The sequence below is a fragment of the Chelonia mydas genome, chromosome 2 (genome assembly GCF_015237465.2).
Source record: "Chelonia mydas isolate rCheMyd1 chromosome 2, rCheMyd1.pri.v2, whole genome shotgun sequence".
NCBI lineage: Eukaryota > Metazoa > Chordata > Testudines > Cheloniidae > Chelonia > Chelonia mydas.
The window spans coordinates 256,251,723-256,271,650 of NC_057850.1; the positions used below are offsets into that span (position 1 = coordinate 256,251,723).

Genomic DNA, 19,928 nt, shown 5'->3' on the forward strand with positions numbered 1-19,928 from the left:
GTACAGTCAACCTGTGGAACTCATTGCCGGGGGACATTGTGAAGGCCAAAACTATAACAGGGTTCAAAAAAGAACTAGGTAAGTTCATGGAGGCTAGGTTCATCAATGGCTATTAGCCAGGATCGGTAGGGATACAGCCCCGTGATCTGAGTAGCCCTAAATCTCTGTTCACCAGAAGCTAGGAGTGGATGATGGGGGATGGATCACTCAATGACTGCCTGGCCTGTTTGTTCCCTCTGAAGCACCTGGCACTGGCCACTGTCGGAAGACAGAATACTGGGCTGGATGGACCATTGGTCTGACCCAGTATGGCCCTTCTTATGTTAATGGGTTCTGCATTTATCCAGCGCACCTTTTGGCTGCAACCACGGCTCTCTATTGAAATAAAGATGCCAAGAAAAGGCTCTACCAAAGAGTTTCCCTCTTGCCAATGGAAGAGTTTTTGTTGTTGTTTTTATGCCCAACGCCTGCAAAAAGAGGCCATGACATGAACGGCATGTTCAGTAACAGCCCTCTTTGCTGTGAGCGTCTGAGCCAAAGCTCATCAAAGTCAGTGGAAAGCCTCCCATTCAGGGGCTGCGAAGCACCATTTAAAGTGGGAGGCTATGGGGGAAATGTCAGATCCTGCCCCAAGGTGGGGGGGCCCTGGTGGGGGTTGGACAGTGAGCCTGCCCCACACTCACCACACAGCAGCTCCTGTCCTCTGGAGCTGGCCCAGCTCCCCGCTCTGGACTGTTGGGTTTAGTTACAGTGTAAAGGCAGGGCCCTCCCCCACCCCACCCCCTTCCCAGTACCGGGTTGGACTGTGTCAGACCATGACTCCATATACTTCCATTGATTTGGATTGGCTCTAGCCACGCTAATCGAAGAGACAAGGAGAAGATGAAAAGCTGGGCCAGACAGCCAAAGGCTGGGCTCTGAGGCATTATAAATATAACCCCGTTGCGATGGACCACATTCAGGATTAAAATTGCTAAGGGACTGTCCACAGGGAACCTCAAAGCTGTAACACATGCTCCCACGTTACAGCAGTGAAACCAAGGAATAACCTTCATCAATAGCTTTCCTGTGTGCACCGAAACGACCGAATAGATTTCCACTGCTTGGATTTAGTGGTTTGAGGGTAAATATCTAACTGCTGGTTACTTTTTTCTCATCTATATAACCATGATGTCAAAAGAGGGGAAAATATGTTGTAAAAGGCAAAATTAAAAAACCACGAGAATTTCACATCCCCTGCCCCAATCCCAAACTCTTGCAGATGTGAAATCCAAAGCTCACCTCTTTCCATAAATACTCCCATCTCCAGACCTCAGGACTGTGAGCCGTAAGCCAGGGGTGCATTGCTGAGGCGGGGAGGGTTGCAAATGACAAATTTCAAATGGGCCTATAGTGGGTGGACGTGGCATTCTCGCTTCCTTCTGAATTTGACTGACCAGTGCCAAAAGGTGCAGTTATTCCATGTCCATCACTGTCTCCTAACCTATTACAGGTCACTTTCAATCTGCTACCCATCACCCGACTTGGGAAGTCTGGTCCACATTTCACAATCCCCCTTGAAAGGAACTCATCCCATATGGCCTGTTTCCTATATAATGTCTTGATTTAAAATTATACTGTGGCGGGTGGATCATGAGAAAGACAAGTCTAATTAAATGGGTTAGCTATCTTTGTTAGATATGGCCCCAGGCACCATGGTATCTGAACCCCTCACAATCTTTAACATAGTTAGCCTGCCAACACCCTTGTGAGGTAGGACAGTGCTAATGTCTTGGGTCACAAAAGGGAAATCAAGGCACAGAAAAGATGGAGATTGTTCAGAAACTCCGTAATAGAACACAGAATTGAACCTGGCTCTTCTAAATCCCAAACTAATCCCTTAACCACGGAACTATCCATCCTACCTCCTGCTGATAGGTAAGCGTTTAAGACAATAGTTTATTCCATCCAATAAAAAAACCACAATTTGAGCCCAGAGAACCTGCTTTAGCTTGAAAACCCAGTGTTCCAGTCAGCTGTAAACACCTAGGAACACACAAAAGATGAGACATTGTTGCAACTAATATTCTAGCCTGCAGCTATGTTTTATGAATAAGCTTCCCTGCACTGGTGCAGCAAAAAAGCCTGGGATATTATGCATAAAATTCACATATGCATATGGAATATCAGTTTCAAAGTGAGCAGCCTACTGGACAGAGGCACCAAATTCCTGTTTATCTCATGCCCAACAAACTCCCTTTAACCCAGCTTATCACTTAACACCCCTCCCATCCCCTTCTCCAGCTCAATCGATTGGAGGAAACAGGCTCAGTCAGGAAAGGTCATGGCTCATTTGAATCCCACTCTATAAATTGGCAGGATATTTATTTTATAGTTAAATATTAAATCCCAAATCTCTCACACCTCTGGCTGGGTTCTTGCTATTGGCGAAAGCTGCCTTTTAATAGATCGCTGGGGGGCGGGAGAATTCTGTGCACATGAGCTACGTTTAGGCCCCGGTAACTGTTTAAAAAACACAGGAAAGTTATTTCTGGAGAGGAGCTGAACAGGTCTGGAAAAACACTGGCACCTTTAGAAGCAGGGGTCTCTTAGAGGCCAGCAAACAAGGGGGTGAGCGGGGAAGGGCAGGAGATGGGAATCCCTTGGCAGTTGGCAGCAATTCAGGGCAGCGGATTAGTGACCTGGGAGTCATTTCGCCGCTACCACCATGAGGGTAGTGTGACGTTCATTGTAACCAAAAAATCTTTGCATCTTATTTCCCTCTGCTGAGTCAATCGCAAAGCGAGTGTCTTTTCAACAGTCCGATGGGACGTCCCTTTCACCAGGTTTTATTGGTCATTCTCACCTCAGCAGCACAGAAACGCTTGTTTTGGCTCCAAGGGCAATTAACCTGAGTATAAACACCCTCATGACATGAATGTGCCAATGCTAGTGGGCACAATGGTTCAATGGGTGGGCCTCAAAAGGAGGTTCAGGTCCACGGTCCCCAAAATGAGGCCTGGCCCTTAAATGTGTGGGGAACGGGGTTCAATGGGGAGCTGCAGATAGAGCTGGTTGGAAAATGGGGGGGATTTTTCCACAGAAACCATCAACTTTTTTGTTGAAAATCCAAAAAGTAAAAACATTTTTGCCAAAAACTGTTTGTTTGGGTTGTTTTTTTTGAAAGTTTGTTTGTTTTTTTTGTTTTCTCGTGGAAAATCGAAAATGTGCAAGGGAAACAAACACTTTCAGTGAAAATGTTCTTTCCACTGAAAATTCACTTTTCCATGAGCCACAATTTCCTGTCAATCCTAGCTACAGACGTTGAGCTTCTCTCATGATCAGTCCTGACTGCTTAACATCCTCTTGTTGTTGTTCTCAGTCAAAACAGACGAGCCAGACATGGTTCTCTGAGGGAGCTTCTGGGTGAAGCGGGGTGGAGCTTGGATTTTGCACTTCCTGTGGAATTCCAAAGAGTTGAAATCTTTTTCTGTTCAGAAATGGAAAGAAAATCAAAACATTACCAAAAATTTCCCAAGGCTCAAAATGCCTCAAAAATGTCATTTTGCCTCAGTTGAAACATTTCATTTTAATCAAACCAAACCATTTTGCTCTGATTTCAACCTTTTAAAAACGCTTGTAAATATTTTTGTAGCAAAACAAAGGGATTTCGTTTAGAAAAGCCATTTCCAAATGAAAACGTGAACCTTTTCGTTCTGCAAACGTTGAAATGGGACACTGGCATTGTTGAAACGCTTTATTTCAGCGGGGGGGCAGCGAACAAAATGTCATTGAAATCAGCACTTTTTAAAAACCTTTTGATTTCAATTATGACTTTTTTGGTCGAAAAATGATTTTGACCAAAAAATAAATAAAATAAAATAAAATTCTGGCCCAATCTAGTGCTGAGTACTTTGGAAAACTGGATGCCGTATTTGGTAAAGCACATTGGAATAGTTAAAAATATCAACTTTTGGACAACATTTTAAAATTAAAACAATAAAATGGAACATTTGGGGATGATCTGGGGAGGGGGCAAGGTACATTCCTCCATTTTTTTTGCCAGCTGTAGAACTGGTTGAATTTGTACAACATTTCAAATTTTGAAAAAAAAAAAAAAGAGAAAAATATTGAAAACGTTGCTATCTTTTGAGTATATTTTTATTAATAATATTTATTTAATTATTATTTGTATTCCCATAGCGCCTAGGAACCCTAGTCATGGACCAGGACCCCTGTTAGGTGCACCTCAGTGATCTAGAGGCCTAGATGCATAGGCATGGGAACTAGGGGGGCAGGGGGTGCTGCAGCACCCCCAGGTTTTACATGGGTCTCCTCTCCCAGCCCTGCACCTGGGGCTCCGCTCCTGGCCCAGCTGCTTGCCCCATGCCCAGGGTCCTGGCTGCCTGCCCCCGCCTGGGTCTCTGCTCCTGGCCCCGAGCCCACCCCCCGCTCTGGCCCCAGCCTCAGCCCCCTTACCCCTGTCCAGGTCCCCCCCTCCTAGAGACACAGCTCTCCTCCCGGCCCCAGCTCTGGAGGGGGTGGTGGAAAGGGGTGAGGGGGCTGGCTTTCAGCACCCCCTCTATTAAAAGTGTTCCAGCGCGCCTGCCTAGACGGGGACTGTAGGTTGCTGAGTTCCTTAGAAAATCTGGACCTGGATGTTTATCCTACATTTGAGAAAGACAAGGTGGGTGAGATAATCACTTGTATTGGACCAACTTCTGTTGGTGAGAGAGACCCGCTGGCAGCTTTCAAGCTCCAAAGAGCAGAAGAAGAGCTCCGTAGAACTCCAATGCTTGCCTCTCTCACCAACAGAGGTCAGTCCAATAAAAATATTACCTCCCAGACCTTGTCTCTCACATATCCTGGGGCCAGCATGGTTACAACAACACCATAGCCTACATCTAAGCCCAAGAGGATTTGAAGAACAAAATCCCCAACAGCTGAACTTTAAAGATGTTCCCAACTTTGTGTGCAGGAGATGAGAAAGAGAATGAAGTTAATTCCCATGAGTCTTGGCTGCAAGGTAGTACTATACCTAGTTGAGCTTTGAGTTCACCTCATTTTGGGACCTCTATCTGCAAGGTGCTAAGCACATTCAACTCTCATAGTCCAAATCCAATATTATTAAAGGATAAAACATTATTTAAAAAAGAATACCACGTCCAGCTGAAACTACAGTGGGATTACAAAATGCTCAGGGCTGAACGTGGCCAGGATAAATGAGAATTACAGACCAACTCATGCAAAAAAGTGCCATAGGGCCATGGTTTCCCAGTGTATTTCAAATATTCATCTTGATCTCTATTGATCTATACTCCTTAGATCATGTCACTAGAAATCAATAGACTAAACAGCGCCTGCTTATACTTGCAATTGGTCCAATATGGAACAGCTTCCATACAAGGAGAGATTAAAAAGACAGGGAGTGTTCAGTTTAGAAAAGAGACGACTAAGGGGGGATATGACAGAGTTCTATAAATTCATGACTGGTGTGGAGAAAGTAAATAAGGAAGTGTTCTTTACTCCTTCTCATAACACAAGAACTAGGGGTCACCCAATGAAATTAATAGGCAGCAGGTTTAAAACAAAGATAAGGAAATACTTCTTCACACAACACACAGTCAACCTGTGGAACTCATTGCCAGGGGATGTCAGGGGATGCCAGGGGATGTTGTGAAGGCCAGGAAAGATGTGGACAAATTGGAGAAAGTCCAGAGAAGAACAACAAAAATGATTAAAGGTCTAGAAAACATGACCTATGAGGGAAGATTGAAAAAATTGAGTTTGTTTAGTCTGGAGAAGAGAAGACTGGGAGGGGACATGATAACAGTGTTCAAGTACATAAAAGGTTGTTACAAGGAGGAGGGAGAAAAAATGTTCTCGTTAACCTCTGAGGATAGGACAAGAAGCAATGGGCTTAACTTGCAGCAAAGGCGGTTTTGGTTGGACATTAGGAAAAACTTCCTGTCAGGGTGGTTAAGCACTGGAATAAATTGTCCAAGGAGGCTGTGGAATCTCCATCACTGGAGATTTTTAAGAGCCAGTTAGACAAACACCTGTCAGGGATGGTCTAGATAATACTTAGTCCTGCCATGAGTGCAGGGGACTGGACTAGATGACCTCTCGGGGTCCCTTTCAGTCCTACGATTCTATATATTGGAAACTGAGGCACAGGGAGATCAAGGCCACACAGAAAGTTTATGCCAGGGCTAATAATTGAACCCAAATCTCCTGAGTCCCAGTTCAGTGCCCTAGCTTAAAAACAATCCTCCCTTTCCTGGATGCTAGTAATGAAAATGAAGAAACTGATTGAGTGAGGCCGTCACTAGGGGCCCACTCCTGCTACATGCCGAGTGGCTCTGTAGAGCTAGTTGAGCATCTTGAATGACCCGAGGACACTTGGCACTGCTCAGGCGGGTCTCTATGCTTTGCAGACCCCCCCAGTGTATTATTTCTGCAGAGTGACATTCACCCCCGTGCAGACACCCATCACAAGGTTCATACATCACTTAAGCCCTACGTAAGGCCCACATGGTCCTTGTGTTGGGCCTCTGCTTAATTGCACCCTAAGCAGTGCAGAGTCTGCTCATTTGAGAAGCTGCTGAGTTATCACCGGAAACACAACCCCCAAACGAGTTGTGTTTTCTCGCCCTTTTTTTAATTTCCCTGGTTTCCTAGGGCTCATGTGGGTGAAGGATATTTGCTGAGTGAGCTGAAGACCAGGCCTGCGGATTGTGCAAAGACCCTCTGAGAAAACATTTGTCCACCCTTAGGAAAATATTTAGCTTGTCTGTCCTTTTCCATCCCCACATCCCTTCATCTCACTGCATTTTAAGTCATGATAAAACGCACAGGCTATGACTGCTCCAGGAATCCAGGACTGGGTGAGGAAACTGGCCCCCTGGGAAGCAAATTCACCCAGAATAGGCAAACTGATCCATGTTTAGCACCGGTGTGGGGGCTTGGGTGTAGCCCAGAGCTGTTTTCTTTGGCAGAGTCACTCTGTCACCAGATGCTTTCAGTCTCTCTGAGGTTTCCTTCTTCCATACGGTAGCTGGCTCTTCCTTGATATTCTAGCTCCTTTCCCATGTGGGAAAACAATTCTTTGTGTATCCAGCGACAGAGGGAGAAAGAGAGAAAAATAGGACCTTTCCATAAAAAATAACCCCTCTCTCCACTAAATCTCCGGAGAACTCTTCCAAGGACAGTGCCCTGAGATAGACTGGGTTTTATGAATAGCCAGTGACTTTAAAAAAAAAAAGGCTTCCAAAGCAAAACTAGTGATCCCAATCCTCCCCCCTTACATTACACACATCCTTCATTGAAGAAGAGAGAGACTGCTGGCTTCTACCTGACACTGGAGATGGTATTTCCTTTTCATCTTTAAGTTATACAAGGCAGATCACCCTGCGTCCCAGCCAGCATGCAACTCGGGACCTACCCCATATTGTTGCTTTGCTAAAACACTGTGGCTCAGCTGGGTTCCTGCCTCAGCCTGCTTTGCTCTGGAGTGTTCCAGATGCCACGTCTTCCACTGGCATTGTCGCTTCCTTCACACGCACCCTGCTTACAGGGTGACACACATGCACAAAAGTACATGGGCATATCTGCCCCAGCCGGCATGCGTGTGGCATAAACCAAAACTTGCTCCTTTAAATTCACCCACGAGCATGTATTCAGACCCACCTGGAGACAGAGACCCATGTGCACACCTGGACTCAGACACACACACACACACACAATCATGCAGATTGCCCACAGACACCAAAATACACCTGTACGTATAAGTGCACATATGCAGAGAGATACATGCACTGCTAGACACAGCTGCATGTAAAAACATGTGTAATTATACATATACTCACTCAGGTAAACACAGTACCCACACACATGGAAAAACCTGCACACACCTACTTCAAACACACATATGTGTGCGTGTGTGGGGGGAGTGGCTTTGGTCATTAATAGGTGAGGTTCTCTAAATTATAGTATCATAGATTCTGACAAGAAAGAGGATTCCCTAGAAGGGAGGAGGGAGATGTCCCCCAAGAAGCTGGGAGTTCATCTGACTCCAATCTTCCAGTTCACCTTGATTCTAACCTCCCCAAGCTGAACTGAAAAGAGCTCCAGAGCTGAGCAAAATTTTTCAGCTGAAACTTTTTTGGGGGGGGGGGAAGGGGTGCTAAAAATTTAGATTCAGTGACACCCAAACGTTGGGCAAATTCATGTCAGTTTCTCTGAGTTGTTTGTGTCAAAAAAAACCCAACACAAACTTTGGAAAAAGTCAAACTGTTTCATTTGGACATTTTTGAAAGGAAACGGGTTTTGTTTCAAAATTTCCTTCAATTTTATTTTTAAAAATTCAACAACGTTAACCAGCGTTCAAACAAAAACAAAATGTATGCTTTCGGGTCCAAGAAATGTCTCATTTCACCTTTAGAGATTTTTTTTTTACTTTTTGATTCACCGAAAATTTTGAAAATTTTTATTTTTCACCCAGAATGATTTTCTTTCCCAATTTTTCAGAATTGCCAGCAAACTGATAAATCTAGTATTTGCACAGCTTTAATCATGAATTTTGCAGCCTGGTCAGTTTCAGGATAGCAGCCTACTATTGCAGGAAGCAGGTGGAGTCACTCTTTTAGCTCACTGTGACATACCAGGGTACGATCCAGACCAGCGAAGGGTTGTATCACCCATGTCCTGTAAACTGGGGTGCCTTGCAATGCATTGCTGTTGTAGCATCCAACCTGGACTTTTCAACATCAGCCACCAGTATGCAGGTCACTCTCAGATGTGTTTGTGTAACTGCAGCCTGCCAATCACACCTTGGCTTTCACCAGCCTTTGTTATACTGTAGGGTGACCCCAACTTACTCCTAGTCCCAGACTTTCCCACAGAAATTTGTGTCCTATACTGCCCAGCCCTCTCCTGGACAGTCCAAATATATTAAGTCTTTTATTCCTTTAAGGGAATAATATACAGCATATTCCCTTATACAGAGCTACCTGGAAACTTCAATTTACACACACTGGATTAGATAAAACAATAAAACAGATTTGTTAACAACAAAGAGAGAGATTTTAAGTGAGTACAAGTAATGAGGCATAAAAGTCAGAAATGGTTACAAGAAAAATAAACTGAAAAGGCTTTCTATTGCCTAACTTAACAAACTATGTTAGATTCAAGCAAAGTTTCTCACTACATGCTTCCAGCAAGATTACTGATCAAACTCCCCCAGAGTCCAAAGGCTGTGTCCTTTGTCTTCTCAGTTGCAGAGAATGCCATGGGCAGGAAGAGAGAGAGGTGTCCCTTGGGTATTTGCCCCTCCTTTTTATAGTTTCATTTCCAATCTTGAAAAAACATTTCCAGCTGAGAACCAAGAGACAGACAGTCTATGTGGAAGGATGCTCCCTGCTGTTTTTTTCCACCTGTTTGAGCTTTCTTTGTTTTCCCTTCTTGCTTGATGACTCTGTTTACTGCTTATATGCAAATTAAGCAGTGCACAAATTCCTTTGTTGAGGACAGACCTCTTTGCCAACTTCTGCCTGAGCAGGGCTGTGGGGTTTGGAACATGTGTTAATAGCATCATACCGGGAGATCTTATAAGTTCATGTACAATGTTGCCATACATATTTTATCAGGACAATACTGACCAGCAAATTATGAGTTTCCAGATGTTACCTTCCAAGGCCTACCTTGTACAATGATTGTTACAATAGTGTGTAGGGTGTATTACATCACACTCACATGTAAGAGGTCTGTGCTGCACTGCTAGAGTGTGAACCCTGCTGATGAGCTCGCTGAGGGGCGATGGGGTTGTTACACCAAAATCTCACCGCTCCTTCTCCGACAGCAAAGCAGCCCTTGAATCTTTATCCACTGCTCCATCCATTGCCTTTTCTCTCCACTTCCTTTGGTTACTGAGTTCTCAATGGCTCTTTGAAGTGATCCTGGGCACAGAGCTGTATGTGGCTGCTTCATATAAAACAGTGTGTCTTAAATTAGCTTCAGTGAGTTTCCACAGCGAGCTGCTCCGTTTTCTCGTTGAAAGAACTTCTATTAAGTTTTCGGTTGGTGGCTGTATTTAATCCCAGCCCGGGAGCAGCATGGAGTTGTCAACACACCTAAGACACACCCGAAGCCACCCACAATTACATATATTTGATACTCAATATAACCCTCATTGAGAGAGAGTATTTGTGAATTATTCTACAAATATGTGTGACCCTAAGAGCCCCTGAATGGCAACTGGCAAAGGGTTCGTTGTTCTATAACAGCAACTCCTATCAGGCCAGACAAACTCACTACACTTAACACTGATTTCATAGTATTTATCCAACAGGGGTTGTGTGAGGCATCTAATAAAAGGTTATGTCACACTGAGCTTCATGACTGCAGTGAGATGTATGTACAAGTGATATGTAAGGATTAGCAAAATATAGTTTGCAGTCTGCGTCCAAGGCAGGGTTGGCAAGCAGGTTTTGCCAGACAAAGTCATGAATCTACATCCACCTGCCTGCCTAAGTTCATATGTCAATTAAGCATTGTAAGCCAATACCAGGGGAACCCGTTTTACACAGGGAGTCAACACGAGGGTGTGAAGACCAGGAAAGGATCCAAGTGGGTTAGCCTATCTCTGGGACAAAAGAATGAGTTTGGGGGAAAATAAACAGAAGCAAAAGGGCATGTTGTTATCCCCCACTGAGGTAGCCAAAAGGACAGCACTTTTTGTATTTGTGAAAGATGGATCCCATCCAGGTTCAGTGGTGATGCTGAGGGATTGCTGCAGGGGAGAAATGACTTTAGACAGGGATTTTAGCCTGTTGAAGTTAAGGTTAGACTCTCAGAAGTGTGTTATCCTTTTTGTTTTATATGTGTGAGCAGGGTCTGAATGAGCTCTCCCCTGACATCTAGTGACGAGCTGTGAAAAAGGACTTCAGGAGCTGATCTCGTTTGCATGGGCACACCCACCCTGCCCAGGTGCTCAGCATGATGGGATTCCTTGCCCAAATGATCACTTTTGGCTGGTGTTGGATCCCCAGACTCTTTGTTATTGGGACAGGCATAATAAAGGGTTGTTATCCTTGTTGTGTGAATCAAGGGCAGCAGAACTGTGCTTGGCATACCCTGATTGAGGGGCTCACCCTCACCTTACTGGCACTCCCTAGGCAGGGGACATGGGTGCCAAAGCCCAGTGAGTGGAGAGAAGGTGGGTTTTGTGTAAGGGATTATGTTGCAATCATGTAATAAAAAAACAAAATTAAAAAAAACAAAAGAGGCTGGTTGAGAGTCTTGTTGCATTCACCAGAGCTGAAATCACTGATATCTATGTCTAAGCATTAGACCTGCTTTGGGACAGTGTCTCTGATGCAAAAGGTTGCTTAGTGTTCACCAGCAGTGAGGCTTCCCCATTAACAGCTGAAATCACTGAGAGCTGTGTTAAGTGGTGGGAGTTGAAGACATCCTAGTGAGAGGGTGCCCTGTGGAGAGGAATGGCAAGTGAGTCCCTGGACAGAAAAGTGAGCAAGGTGTCTTCTTACCCCCCCATCCACCCATGGTGGGAGGTGAACTTGGCAGATGCACCTCTGGGCCTGCACTGACCAAGGACAACAATTGTGAGTGGGGTGTGGAGAAGAGACAGGCACATTGAAGGGACTTTTGGTTGATGGACTTAAGAACCTGAGGGAAAAGGACACTGTCCAACTTACTTGGGGGTGGGTCTTTTGCTCATGGTTTATGTTATGAACCCTGGTTTGACAAAGATGGTTTGACAAAACAATGAATAGGGATGTTTTGCCCAAGACATCAGGAACAAGGGAAGGTAACAAACAAATGTCATGATATACGTAAGGTGGGGTGTAAATTGTGTATGTTAGTTTGGTTTAGCCTATAAATGTAGGGGTTCTTCGCCTTCACTCTTTCTTTGGCCGAGGGGGCAGCGGAAGCACCCGCCTCCAGCTGAGCCATTCCTTGCCACAGGCACCCATGTGTGAGCGTATCTGTAACCATGGAGCCAGGGCGCCAGGACTGTGTCGTGATGCCAATTAACCTGGCCAAATGCCTTTGTCACGGAACAGTGCCTGTGGTCTTTCTTTATAAGTAACATCAAGGTCTGGGTGAAAGAACGTGCTGCACTATCTACTAATAACGTTGAAGCTTCAAGGACAGAAGGCCGGAGCAGCCTAACCAGTGTTATCGCGGTAATGACATTCCAGCCTTCAGTACTTAACAACAACGAGTAGTATTATCGGGACCTGCTAACCCAGCTAGCTGCATAGGGCTGGACAGCCACTGAAGGAACACACAAGCATGTAAGCCCACTGACAACAGCCATCACACAAACAAGCTGGAAAGATGTCAAAGGGTACGTCTACACTGCATTGTAAACCATAGGCGCCGAGTTTCTAATCTGCCAGGGGGTGCTCCCCCCAGCTCCACCCAGACCCCTTCCCCCAGGACCCCACCGCCACCCTGCTTCTTCCTGTCCCCACCCCGTCCCTTCCCTGCCCATTTCCGCCCCTTCCCTCGAGCAGGCTGCGCCCTTGCTCCTCCCCCATCCCCCACAGCGCCTCCTGATACCGTGAAATAGCTGATCTGCAGCAAGCATGAAGCTCTGGGGGGAGGGGGAGAAGCTGATAGGGGGGCTGCCGGTGGGTCAGAACCCACCGTTGTTTTCCCATGGGTGCTTCAGCCCAGGGGCACTGACGGAGTTGGCACCTATGTTGTAAACTCAGCGCTTCCAAGCCTGTGACTGAGCATCCTCACTGTATTGTAAACCTGGGTTTACAATTGCTCGACCCAGGTCCCACAGCTGTGCTAACATGTCCATACCGCACTGCACAGATCTTCCGGCTCGGGTCTGTGGCTCGAGCTGAAGATATGCTGCAAAATGACAGAGCTTGGACCCAAGTCACAGGGGGACTCGGGCTCTGACCTTCCCCCACTCCAACAGGGTCCTAGGACCTGGATCATGAGTGCTTGCTGTCCCTAGTCACCCTAATGTGTGTATGGACATAAGTGAGGCTTGGGCTCAAACCTGAGTCAGAGCCTGGGCTTAGTGTATAGTGTAGACATACCTTAGAAGGCCAGCTGTGCATCCCCCTATGCCAGGACACCTGCTCCATAAGGCAAGTCCAAGCCACTTTAATCACCTGTGGGACTCACCATCAGTTTTGCACTTCTCATGGTTTATACAGGCCTGGGCAGCCCAGAGAGCACCGTGTACCCGCCATGGGAAGCATCACTTGGCAGCATCGTTGTGACATTCCCTCAGAAGCTTGCAGGGGATTGGTGTGAAGAGCAATAGCACAGACAAAACAAAGAGTGTGGCTGAGCAAATAGGGACTGGGCCTCAGGAGACCCTGGTTCAAATTCTGGCTCTGCTGCTGAGTGACCTTGGGCACTTCTCTCCCCGTGCCTCAGTTTCCCCAGCTGTAGTAAAGCACTTTGAGATCTATTGATGAAAAGCACTACATAAGAGCAATTATAGGTGATTATTATATCTCCAACAACATGATCTGGCAAGATATCCCTGTTATTAACCCAGGAGGTCATGTATTAGACAGTAGAGGTGTATGGTGGAAATCCAGTTAGACTTTCCCCTATTGGCCACTGTTTTGAAAGCAGTCGATTGGCCTGATCTTGTCAGGTGAAATGTTCAGGGAAGGGTGTGAATGGCAGGAGATAGGAGGCAGGGGGTTGGGTGGACCTACTCTCAGCTTGGTATTTTCTTTCATCCTCTCTCTTATTCCACCAACAACCTCTTCATTTCATTGGGCCAAACAAAATGCCAATCCACTCTTCAGAATCCCATCTTCACACCCAGGTCTTTTGAAATCCTGGCAAGGCCAGTTGTGTTGGAATGTCTGTCATGCTTGACTTATGAGCTGTAACATGCGCTGGACTTGTCTATAGAAGACAGTTACAGCAGTTAAAGTTAAGGTGTGATTGTAAACTGATTTAGTTATATCAGTGCAAATAGCTGTGTGAACGCTCATATTTTGGTTTAAACCAGAATTATTTCTATTTAGCTTAAATCCATCAGCAACAGATTTAACCTAAACCCAAATAAGCCACTCTTCAACCAAAATCAGAGCACCCGCACTAGTTTAATGAAATCTGTTTTAATCCAGTTTTACTTCTCTGTGTAGACAAGGCCTATAAATAATTACATAGGGAAAAAAGTAGGTGAAAATAATATTATTTAGTATGAACATAAGAATGGCAGTACTGGGGCAGACCAAAGGTGCATCTAGCCCTGTATCCTGGCTTCTGCAAAGTCAAGGTCTCACAATTTAGGAAATGCTCAAATTAAGGTTGCCTGGGTAACCTTAACTCTACCCCCTTGTGGATCCACTTTATGATACAGTCTTAGACATGATGACATTCTATTTGCTTCATGATGGTTGGCAGGGGTTAGCCCTGAGAGCAGAAAGTTGCCTTTTGCTGTCCCTACTCTGATTTAGCTGAATTCAAAGTTGTCTTCAAACCGCTCCAGGAGACTGGCGGAAGGGTATTCCTAAACGATGACGGTAAAATTTCCAAAGCTACCATTCAAGTCAATGAGTATTGTCAATGACCTCAGCAGGAGCAAGACTGGGTCCTTCGTGGCAATAAATAATCAGAGCTGTGCTAACCACCAGCAGATGGTGAAATGAGCTGCTATGAGAAAGAGCCTGGTCTGTGTCAGAAGCCAATATAACTATATTTAACTCTTGATAACAACTGCACATTGAGACCTGGGCCAAAGCACGAGACCCCTCAGAAGAATACTTGGGGGGAATGGAAGATCTTGGGTGGTAAATTTATTGCTGTGGATAGTTGAGGCAGCAGCCAAATGCCCGTATTTCAGTCATTTTCAGCTCTACCCACCTGTGTCAGACAGCCGGGTGGATTAAGCTCTAGGTTTTGTTCTTGCTGGCAGGTTTTGTAGTAGGTTTTTTTTTTTTTTTTGCTGGGTGGGCAGATGTTCGTGTTGTAAAACACATGACGATTGGCAGGAGGAAGTCAGGACAAAGTGTCACATGCTTGAGCCGTGAACAACATACTCCGAAAAGCTAAAATTATCAGTGGGAGCAAGGGATGACGCCGACCCCGCCGCCGCGCAGAGAGATAGACAGCAAGGCTGTGATGGAGGGGCAGGGAAGCTGGGCTCCGCATACATTCATGGCTTCTAAGGTAGCTAAACAGGAATGAGTCCGGCTTTATAGATTTGGGGGAGGGGGGCACAGAGCCAGTCCCCATTTAGTCAACAGCCGTAAGAGCTGAAGAGGCTGGTGGAAAGCCAGCCAAGATGAAAGCTGGGAAGAGGGGATTATTAGCTTGTGAGGAGGAGGAGGAGGGGAGCCAGCGTCCATACTTCAAACTCCCTAATTGTCCTTCAACAAGAAATGTCTAAAATCCCCAGTGGAATCATCTAGGGCAGCAGTTCTCAACCAGGGGTCCGGGGTGGAGAGGCCGCAAGCAAGTTTCATGGGGGTCCATCAAGCAGGGCCGGCTTTAGACTCACTGGGGCCCAGGGCAGAAAGCCAGAGCCCCACCGCCTGGGGCTGAGTCCTGCCACCCGGGGCTGAAGCCAAAGCCTGAGTAACGTAGCTTCGTGGAGCTGCCTGTGGCTTGGGGCCCCGGGAAATTGCCTTGCTTGCTACCCCCTAACGCCGGCCCTTTTCTATGCAGAAAAATTGTTGTGGCACAGGTAGACCACGGAGATTTTATAGCATGGAGAAGTGGGGGCCTCAGAAAGAAAACAGTTGAGAACCCCTGGTCTAGGCCTTGTGATAAGCAAAAGCAAACAGTTTGCGTCTTTTGGCTATAAACAGGGTGGGTTCTGTTTTGCATTGGATGTTGACTTCTTGGCATGGACCAGTAGCTAGTGCACTGCCAAAGGAGCCCGGAGACCTGGCTCTATTCCTTGGTCTGCCAGTGACCTGCGGCAAAGCCTTGAGCAAGTCCCTCGAGCATGCCCATCCCGGCCTTTGTCTAGTTGAAGGGGAAGTTCTTTGGGGCTGGGACTCTCTCTCTCTGGCTGGGGATATGTCTCCGCTTCCAGCTGGGGGGCGTGATTTCCCAGCCCGAGGAGATGTACCTGAGCTCGCTCTGATGCAGCGAGCACACTAAGAAGAGGGTGCAGCTCAGATGGTAGGAGAGACGGTTAGCAGCTTGCACCATGGCTACGCTCGATGTTTAGTGTGCTAGCTCAATCCATGAGATCACTGGTATTTCTCCTAAAGCTGGGAATCACAGCTCCGGGTGCGGATGTACCCTGGGAATGTGTACAGGGCCTGGCACAAGGGGCCATGTAACAGGGTCCACGACCCGCCCCTCTTCCTGGGACCCGCTTGCTGCCCCCAATAAGGCTCAGAGAGGCTTCAGGGTTGTGCAACATCCGTGTCTTTATTTACCTACAGTTATCCCACCACCAGTGTCTATCTATTTACAAGCTTTACAGGATTATTCAACCTTGTTTACAGGCAGTCAGCCTTCAGCTAGGAGGCCTCGAGTTCCCTCCTTGGCTGCCCCCTGGCTTCTGGCTCCCTCCCAGCCTTTATAGCCCTTGGCTTGTCAGGCCAGCAGATGTTGCCAATCCTCAGGCCAGCATCAGGCCCTTCCGTCAGCCCCAATCTGTTTCCCCTGATTGGAGCTGACTGGGCAGGGGCTAATTAGGTGCTTTTGCACCAGCACCCTGCTGCAGGCCCCGAATCTTGGGGAAGGCATCTAGGAACGGTTGCCGTAATACTGCTGTACCTTTATGACTGTCAGACAAACCCATGGCCACCGAAGCTGTGGCAGTTGTTGGTATGTGACAGGCTGCGGCCTCTCAGAACTTTGGGGAAGCCGGGCGAGAACACAGGGCTTTCAGCTTCTCCGTGACAGGCCCCCGTCACCTGCACAAAAGGAGACTGCTAGCTGCTGCCGGTACAGAGCTCCACTGGAAGCTTACAGATTTTGTCCACTACGGGTAGGGCCCTATCAAATTCACGGCCGTGAAAAACACGTCACGAACCGTGAAATCTGGTCTTTTATCCTATACGATACAGATTTCACAGGGAGACCAGCGCTTCTCAAATTGGGGGTCCTGACCCAAAAGGGGGGTCACAAGGTTAGTTTAGGGGGGTGGCAGTATTGCCACCCTTACTTCTGCGCTGCTGCTGGTGGCCAATCTGCCTTCAGAGCTGGGCAGCCGAAGAAGGGTGGCTGTCAGCCGGGTGCCCAGCTCTGAAGGTAGTGCCCCGCCAGCAGCAGTAAGGGTGGCAATACCAGACCAGGCCACTCTTTACCTCTGCGCTGCTGCCTTCAGAGCTGGGCGGCCGGAGAGTGGCGTTTGCTGACTGAGGGCCCAGCTATGCAAGCAGCAATGCAGAAGTAAGGGTGGCAATACCATACCAGGCCATCCTTTCTTATGGCTGCTGCTGGAGGCGGCTCTGCCTTCAGAGCTGGGCTCCCGCCCAGCAGCCGCCGCTCTCCAGATGCCCAGCTCTGAAGGCAGCGTCGCCGTCAGCAGCAGCGCAGAAGTAAGGGTAGCAATACCGCAACCCCCCCTACATAACCTTGAGAATCCCGCCCCCAACTCCATTCTGGGTCAGGACCCCGACAATTATAACCCAGTGAAATTTCAGATTTAAATAGCTGAAATCGTGAAATTTATGATTTTTAAAATCCTCTGATATTGACTAAAATGGACCATGAATTTGGTAAGGCCCAAACTATGGGTGTGTATATACACTCCAGACCAGATCCTCATGTGGTGTAAAATATTGTAATTTACACCTGCTGAGACTATGGCCTTATACGTAACTGTATATTTTGAGCTTGGCAAAAAAGACAACACAGTACAACCTTGGTTATTTGAACCTTGAATCCCTCACATGTCCTGTTATCCACCATAGGGTCATGTCTTCACACAGTTGCTATTAATACAGAAATTTCCCTGGATAACCTGAAGCTTCCACTCTCCAGGCACAGCCAGTGCCCTCAGTGCTAGCTGGACAAGCAAGATGCTGCAGTGCATTGAAAGTGCCACTGAAAAAACTGGAATGAATGCTTTCAGTTACAAAACCAAAAGGATTTGTGCTTCTGAACTAGATGTTCCCTGGGTTCTCTCTTCACCACAGTAAAAACTACCCCTAGAGAGTTGTGACTTATTTAACACATAACAGACAGGAGAAGTAAAGACAAAGATCGCATATTTGTGCAACTGATGCGGAACTAGGCTGAAGTAACTGGGATCCAGTCAGGAGAGCATTTAGTTTGAAACTGAACTTTCTTTTCTCCTCACCAGGAGGCATAAGTACACACGGGGACACATACAAAGGAGCTGTTTGAAAAACAGGAAAGCTATTTTGTGAAAAACTTCAGAATTTCGCAGTTGTTTCCATTTGCAGAGTTCAATATAGACCCATTTCCATTTTATTCTTGCATTTTGTAGATATCTTTATATATGTTGTAACTGAATTTTGATAATAATAACACCCTAGCTCTTATCTAGCAGTAGATCTGAAAGCAATTTACAAAGGAGGTCAGTATCATTAGCTCCATTTTACAACTGGGGAAACTGAGGCACAGAGGGGGTGAAGTGACTTGCCCAAGGTCACATGGCAGTCCAGTGGGAGAGCTGGGAACAGAATCCAGGTCGCCTGAGTTCCAATCCCACTGCTCTATCCACTAGGCCATGCTCCAAATCATTACCACAAGTTTTTGTATGCTGTGACTACTATTATTACACAATACAATTTTGCCACTGTTGCCTTGTCCTTCCCATTGTATCCCCCATTTGTTTATTGTGTCCACCTGCTGTCTCTCATCATATGCTTAGATTGTAAGCTTTTGGGGGTGGGAACTGTCTTTTTTATTAGGTGTCTGTACAGCACCTAGCACAATGCAGCCCTGATCCCTGATTGGGGCCTCTCATTACTACTACTAGGCAAATAAATAAATAATAATGTGTGTTGTGTCTTTTGCTCTTTACCCAACACACTTAATATAAAGGAGCCCATCAGGGTTCCCTCCCCACTCTGAGCTCTAGGGTACAGACGTGGGGACCCGCATGAAAGACCCCCTAAGCTTATTTCTACCAGCTTAGGCTAAAAACTCCCCAGGCACAAATTCTCCCTTGTACCTTGGGTTTAAGTAACGCTGCCACCACCAAGTGATTTAACAAAGAACCAGGGAAAAGGACCACTTGGAATTCCTCTTCCCCCAGCAATCCCCCCAAGCCCTTACATTCTCTTTCCTGGGGAGGCTTGAGAATAATATCCTAACCCATTGGTTATAAAATGATCAAAGACCCAAACCCCTGGGACTTGGAACAGTGGAAAAATCAGTCAGGTTCTTAGAAGAAGGATTTTATTTAAAGAAAAGGTAAAAGAATCCCCTCTGTAAAATCAGGATGGTAAATACTTTACAGGGTAATCAGATTCAAAACACAGAGGATTCCCCTCTAAGCAAAACTTTAAAGTTACAAAAAAAACCGGGATAAACCTCCCTCTAGCAAAGGGAAAATTCACAAGTTGAAAACAAAAGGCAACCTAACGCGCCTTGCCTTATTTACTTACTCTTTTTGTAATATCAGAGGCTTGTGCAGGATGGTTTATAGGAGACGGAGTTTTTTTGACCTGATGCTTCTCTGCTTTCCCCAGAGAACACACCAACAAAGCCTTTTTCCGCCCCCTCCCCCCAAGATTTGAAAGTATCTTCTTTCCCCATTGGTCCCTTTGGTCAGGTGCCAACCAGGTTATTTGATCTTCTTAACCCCTCACAGGTAAGGAGGAATTCTAGGCTACCCTTAGCTGTATGGTTATGACAGAGCCACACTAGACACAGTGGGATACAGATAACTATGGACAACATGCCAGGCCTAGCTCCATATTTACACTGCTGCTCTGGCGACTTTCTAAACATAGAACACAGACAGCGCCACTCAAGAGCCCACAAACTATTTAAAGGGA

At 46.4% G+C, this 19,928-nt stretch overlaps 1 long non-coding RNA gene across 1 annotated transcript; it reads right to left on the minus strand.

Moving 5' to 3' along the window:
* Window positions 1-3,162: 3,162 nt before the first annotated feature.
* LOC122464365 lies at window positions 3,163-19,576 on the minus strand. Its single transcript, XR_006288314.1, has 2 exons — window positions 19,536-19,576; window positions 3,163-3,469 (listed from the first exon to the last, which is right to left on the minus strand). It is a non-coding gene; the product is annotated as an uncharacterized LOC122464365 (long non-coding RNA).
* Between the last annotated feature and the right edge of the window lie 352 nt (window positions 19,577-19,928).